This window comes from Peromyscus maniculatus, chromosome 1, assembly GCF_049852395.1.
Source record: "Peromyscus maniculatus bairdii isolate BWxNUB_F1_BW_parent chromosome 1, HU_Pman_BW_mat_3.1, whole genome shotgun sequence".
Classification (NCBI taxonomy): domain Eukaryota; kingdom Metazoa; phylum Chordata; class Mammalia; order Rodentia; family Cricetidae; genus Peromyscus; species Peromyscus maniculatus.
Genome location: NC_134852.1, coordinates 149,406,387 through 149,413,541, shown reverse-complemented (window position 1 = coordinate 149,413,541; position 7,155 = coordinate 149,406,387).

The following is a 7,155-nucleotide window of genomic DNA, read 5'->3' as shown; positions in this document are numbered from 1 at the left end:
CTGAAGTTATTGCCTCACCAAGCAAGGACAAATAAACAGCAGCGGCCGCAGCAGCCTAGCACTCCCTGATAGGTCCCCGGGGATACTGTTCAGCCTGGGTATGGCTGTGTCTGGCTTTCAGAGCCCGAGCTGCTTCCTGTTCTGAACATTCTCTGGCAAGTACAGTCCAGGCTTTTCTCAAAGAACACCCTTTCCTTCCCCAGGGATCTCACTTGGGAGCCACCTGGGACGCTGCACAAGTACAAACCTGGGACCTAAAGTGTGTGCATGTTGTTTACAATTCTGAATATTTCATCACGCCAGCTTCTAAAAATAACTTTGTGTGGCATAGGTGCCACTGTGAATTCCTGGAAAAGTGGGTGTTTTCCTGGCGGAGGGAAGGAGCCAGAACAAAGTGGTCAGTACGGCTTGATGCAGGAGAGTCCTGCCAGAAAGGTGGAAGACTCCCAGAAGGCTCCTTGGCGTTAAGCTACCCTTCCTATCTCCCACATCAGAGGCACATCTCTTGGAAACAGCCAGCAGGGCAGGATTCATTTCAGTTACCCACTTCTGATTCTGTACTATGGAGAAACAAACCCTTGTTATAATCCCTTTCTCCCAGTGCCCTGTGACTTCTCCCAGCTGGGTGAGAGTCACGTCTGTCACTTCTGCCACCTTTGGCTCATGCACCGTATCTTCTTTTTGCTTTGGGCTGTCACTATGGTAATTATTATGCCGTGGCCAGTGTGGCCATCCAAACCCTCAATTTTATTCTGGCTCTGTGCTCAGGAAAACTGTACTGTTTGCCAGAGAGGTCTTCTGTGATGGTTAGTTCTATTTTTTATTTATGTTTAAATTATTTATCTTTGTGTATGTCTGCGTAAGAGTCTGCCAGGTGTATGTAGGTACCATTGGGAGCCAGAAGAGAATGTGAGATCCCCTTGGATTAGAATTGCAGGTGGATGTGCCACTGGGAATCAAAACTGGGGTTCAGCAGCAAGTGCTCCAAGCTGCTGAGCCATTTCTCCAAGGCCCTTCCCTTAAAAAGATTTCTTTTTATTTTATGTGTGTAAGGGTGCTTTGCCTGTGTGTATGAATGCAGACCACAAATGTGTATTGCTTATGGAGGCCAGAAGAGGGCATCAATCTGGAACTGGAGTTACAGATGGTTGTGAGCTACCATGTGGGTACTGGGGATTAAACCCTGGTCCTGGAAGAGCACCCAGTCTTCTTAACCCCTGAGTCATCTCTCCAGCCCCAATGGTTAATTTTAATTGTCAACTTGACACACCCTAGAATTACCTGAGACCAGAATCTCAATGAGGAATTTTCTAGATGGGCTTGGCCTGTGTGGAATACCTCGGAGGGATTACCTTGATTGCCTTAGCTGCTATGGGAAGACCTGGCCTAAAGGTGCAAAGCACAATTTCTAGGTTTGGAGCCTTAGACCTTACAAGCATAGAGGAAGCAAGCAGAGTGTTAGGTGCACACCTTCTTTACTCATGACTGTGGCTATGGTGTGACAGAAGCACGGCCCCTGCTTGGACTTCCTGGCAGTGGTAGACCATAACCTGGGATTGTGATCTAAAATAAATCCTTTCTTTCAAAGCTACTTTTTATCAGCCTATTTTATCCAGCAACAGAACCAAAATTAAGGCATCACTCTCTTTCTACTTCCTGTGCCCAGAGTAGAAACAAGCTTCAGTATAAATTTAAGTGTGAGCATAAAGGGAGAGTGAGAAGAGGAGACTGTGGAAAGGATGGCACACCCCACATGTGAGCGTGGAGAGTCACCACTTAGCTTCCACCCTGATGTAGTCTGCATCCCAGTTGCTTGCTCTGGTTCAGACTGTAGACACTCCACGTAAAGGAAAACAGCTCACCTCAAGGCCAGATGTTGTGGTGCAGGACTGTAATCTGATAGGCAGCTCAAAATCATAGTGAATTTGAGGTCAGTCTGGGCTACATGAGACCCTATCTCAAAGCAAAATAAAACAGTCTCAAACATCAAACAAAAAAGATATGCTTGCCTTGGTTATAGGCAGAGCTTCCATAAAGAGGGACAGCCTAGTGGCCCCTCATTGATGTGTGTGTGGAGTTACTGAAGGGCATATAACGGGAATATTAAGGGTCTAGATAAGACTACCCTATGACAGATAACCTTACAACCACCTTAATCTTCCTATTAAATTTTCATTTGTTGTTGTTGTTTTTCAAGACAGGGTTTTTCTGTGTAGCCTTGGCTGTTCTGGAACTAGCTCTATAGACCAGGCTGGCCATGAACTTACAGAGATCCACCTGCCTCTGCCTCCTCAGTGATGGGATTAAAGGCATGCTCCCCCTGACACACACACACCAAGTTAGTTTAAAGATCTTAATTGGCATTGCTATTTTTGGTCCTGAGTCAGGCAACACTTCATGATAACATAGAATAAGTGTGCCAGGGAGCTGGGCAGAGGAGTTGATTTTAAAATGGATTGGAAGGATACAGAAGAAATAAAGCTGATCATGTCAGTTACTTCTTATACTTACTTTGCTACTGTTATGAATAAGGTAGAGAAAAAAAAAAAAAAAGGTCCGCAGGGGCCAGTGAGATGGACCAGCTGGTAAAAAAAAAAAAAAAAAAAAAAAAAAAAAAAAAAAATGCCTGGCTTGAGTTTGATTGCCTAGAACCTATGCACAGTGGAAGGAGAGAACAGAGTTCACCAAGTTGTCTTCTGACCTCCACATTCCATCCTGGCCCTGACAACTATACTGCCCCCCCCCCCCCCCCCCCGTTTTTAACAAAGTCCCTTGTTTTTAACTTACTGAGTTTGGTTTTGCCTTCATGTATGTCTGTATACCATTTGCTTGCCCGGTGCCCAAGGAGGCAAGAAGAGGGTGTGGGATCCCATTAAACTGGAGTTATTGTGATGAGCCTCTATGTTAGCAGTTCAAACCTGTGGGTCTCCACCCATTTGGGAGTTTGAATGACCCTTTCACAGGGGTTGAATATCAGATACCTTTTTTTTTTTTTTTCTGAGACAGGGTTTCTCTGTGTAGCTTTGCACCTTTTCTGGAACTCATTCTGTAGTCTAGGCTGGCCTTGAACTCACAGAAATCCGCTTGCCTCTGCCTACGAGTGCTGGGATTAAAGGCGTGCGCTACCTCCGCCTGGCAAATATCAGATATCTTACATATCACACATTTACATTACGATTGATAACAGTAGCAAAATTACAGTTATGAAGTAGCAACGAAAATAATTCTATATGGTTTGGGGGTCACCACAACATGAAGAACTGTATGAAAGGGTCGGCCCATTAGGAAGGTTGAGAACCCCTGCTCTATGCGGCTCTGGGAATTGAACCTGAGTTCTCTGTAAGAGCAGCCAGTGCTTTTCACCTCTGAGCCCTCTTCTCCAGCCCTCCAACTGCTATTTTCACACGTGTATTCCCTTAGGATAATGCTTTGTGAACTGAGGTCCGGGAGAAGCAGAACCTACGTTCAAGATCCTGGCAATGGCTGACCTTGGCTGAGAGCATGTTGACTTTGGAGATGGAAAGCTGTAAGTCAAGAGCCCAAATGGTCTCAGGCTATCGTTAGCTCCCTTTAGAAGGTATTCACTATCCACCCCAGGATCTGCCCTAACATCCTCTTAGCTAAGGGTAACACTCTTGGAATGGATAGCTCACCTTGCCTGCCTAGCCTCCCTGCCCTCAGGCTCAGAACTTGACACTGATGGCGTCTAAACCCAGATGTTCCCACCATCCTCTGATCTCCCCACCCTCACCTCCTGTCCCTCACCTATGCATTCTGTCAACACATTGATTCTTGGCTTTCTGTTTGGTGACTGTCAAAGTTTCTATAACCTTAAGTGGGTGTGGAAGAGCCATGTTGTAATCCTAGTGTCATGGAGGCTGAGACAGGAATATTGCCATCCATGAGCTGGAGTCCAGTCTTGGCTTCATAAAGAGACCTTGTCTCAAAAACATTAAATAAATAAATAAATAAATAAATAAATAAATGTGCTTTTTTTGTGGTAGAAAGTCATTTAGGATAATTTGATCCTTGTTTCTGGGCGGTTGTCACTCTGTTCTTTTTCTTTTTGTCAGTGTTAGAGATTGAGCCCAGGACCTCATACGTGCTAGGGAAGAAATCTACACTTAGCTATATCCCTAGTCTTCTTTCTTTTTTTCCCCCCAGACAGTCTCTTGTAACTCAGATTTTACTTTGAACAGAAGATCTTCCTGCCGCTACCTCTCACAGACTTCAATTACACGTGTGGGCCACCACTAGAAGATGTGGCCTTGTTGGAGTGGGTATGGCCTTGCTGGAGGAAGTGTGTCACTGTGGAAGTGGGTTTTGAGGTTTCCTATGCTCAGGATACCACCCAGTGTCTCAGACAACTTCCTCTTGCCCACAGGATGTACAACTCCGAGTTATTCCTCCATGCGTGCTGCCATGCTCCTTGCCATGATGATAACAGACTGAACCTCTGAAACTGTAAGCTAGTCCCCTCAATTAAATGTTTTCCTTATAAGAGTTGCTGTCATGGTGTCTTTTCACAGTAATAGAAAACCCTAATAAAGACAGTGTCCTATACGTGATCTTACTACATGGCTCAGGCTGTCCAGATGACTCATCTGGTAAGAGTGCCTGTCAGCAGGGACTCATGGTGTGGAAGGAGAGAACCAACTCTTTTAAGTTGTCCTCTGACCTCAATAAATGAGCACGGCATGAGCATTCCCACACATGCGTAAATAAATACATTTTAATGAATTTATGATCTTGTCTTGGCCACTAGAATGTGAAAATTATAGGTGTGAATTGCGACATACAGTCAACTATAATTTCTTTAAAGAATAAATTACTAGCCCAGTGTGGGGAACCATGCTTTTTAATCTCAGCACTAAGGAGGTGGAGGTAGAGGCAGGTGGATCTATCCTTGTTAACATAGTGAGTTCCAGGACACCCAGGGCTACACAGTGAGATCCATCTTTCTCTCTCTTTTTCTTTTCTTTTTTCTTTTTTTTTTTTTTTGAGACAGAGTTTCTCTGTGTAGCCCTGGCTGTCCTGGAACTCACTTTGTAGACCATGCTGGCCTTGAACTCACAGAGATCCACCTGCCTGACAATCCTATCTCAATAAATGAATAAAATAAAGAACTTAACATTTTCTGAGGTTTTTAATTTAAAAATATTTTTGCATTTATTATTTATTAACATGTGCATGTGCATGCTCTTGGTATAAGTGAAGGTCAGAGGATAACTTATGGGCATGAGATTTTTCCTTCTACCATGTGAATTCTGGGGATTGAACTCAGGTTGTTAGACTCAATGGCAAGGTCCTTTACCTGTTGAGCCATCTCCAAGGCCCTTGTTTTATTTATGTTATTTATTTATTTATCTACCTATTTATCGTGACAGCGTCTCATGTAGACCAGGCTAGCCTCAAACTCACTATGTTGGTAAAGCTCAGCCTGGAACTCTTTCTGGCCGACATCCCAAGTGCTGGGATTATAAGTACACCACAGCTGGCTAGAAGTTGTTAATAAATGTCCCAGATTTCTGAGCTACACTACTGGCACTATTTGTTTAGTCATGAATGGAGGTGAGTGTGTCTGGGGTATTGTGGCAGTTGAGGGAAGGATTCACTGAGACTTTCAATGGGTATGGGGTATGTAGTGGTTTGAAAGAATGTTGCCCCCAAGGGAGTGGCACTGTTAGGAGATGTGGCCTTGTTGGAGTAGGTGTGGTCTTGTTGGAGGAAATGTGTCACTGTGGAGGTGGGCTTTGAGGTCTCATATAGGCTCAAGCCATGCTCACTGTCTCAGATCACTTCCTGTTACCTGCAAGTCAAGATCTAAGGACTTTCAGCTACTTCTGCAGCACCATGTCTGCCCGCACACTACCTTGTTGAACCCTGTTCATAATGGACTAAACCTCTGAAAATGTAAGCCACCTCAATTAAATGTGTTTCCTTTCTAAGAGTTGCCATGGCCATGGTGTCTCTTCACAGCAATAGAAACCCTAACTAAGGGGTAAGTTGGGAATTTCACTCAGGAACTGTAAAGTTTTCCCAGATAGGTTTCTTTTCTTTTCTTTTGACAGGGATTCACCAAGTAACTTGGTTGGCCTGGAACTTACCATGTAGACCAGGTTGGCCTCTAATTCACAGAGATACACCACAAATGTTATTAATAATCATTATAATTAAAAAAATAAGTTATTAAAAAAAAACAAAACCCAAAGTTGGGAAAGACAAAGAGGCTAGACATAATATCTTCAAGAGAGTTTCTGCTACCTAGAACAGACCTTAGGAAATTTTGAGCCTTATTTATTAAATGTACCTAATTCATAAAAAATAATAAACATGTCTACTTATAACATTCCTAAACACTTCTAATCCACGTTTTTTCTATTTTCTTTTTTTAGTATACTGTGTAGAGAATTTCCAGGTCATTTTCTTTTTCCCTTTGTTATTCAGGCACACATAACTATGCAACTGGGGATTGAACCCAGGGCCTTGGGCATGCAAGACATGGTGAGTCTATAGCCAAGCAGCACCACGGCTCTTGTTTCTTTCTTGCATGGTGTGGAGGTATGCCTGTAATCCCAGCACTTCCAAGGTTGAGACAAAGCGGTTTGGTGCTGGAGCTCAGTAGTGGAGAATGTGTTTAGCAGCTGGAAGGCCCTAGGCTGGATCTCCAGCACTGTAAGAAAGAAAAATTTCGGTTGAGAGTGGTGGAGCTGTCTGTAACCCCAACACCTGGGGGGATGGGACACGAGGATGCAAAGTTTAAGACTAGCCTAGGTTACACAGTGAATCTGTCTGAAAACACATCCAACAAGGTCTGGTGACAGAGCTCAGGGGCAGTGTACTTGCCTAGCATGTGCTAGGCCCTGGGTATAATCTCAGCACTCCAAACAAAACAAAAAAGAAGTCAGAGCTGCACAGCTGTAATCCCAGAACTGGGAGGTGGAAGCAGGAATTCAAGGCTAGCTTTTGATACACAGACATTTCAAGACCAGCCTCCATCATGACACCCTGTCTGGAAAAGAAAAACCACCGAAGAAGTTGCTTCTTGTCTGCTGCTAACACTGCTTCTTTTAAGATTCACACTTCCCTTCTCTATCCCAGAACTGTATCGAGAGGGAATTCCAACCTCCAAGAACAGAGGATTGACTGGATAGG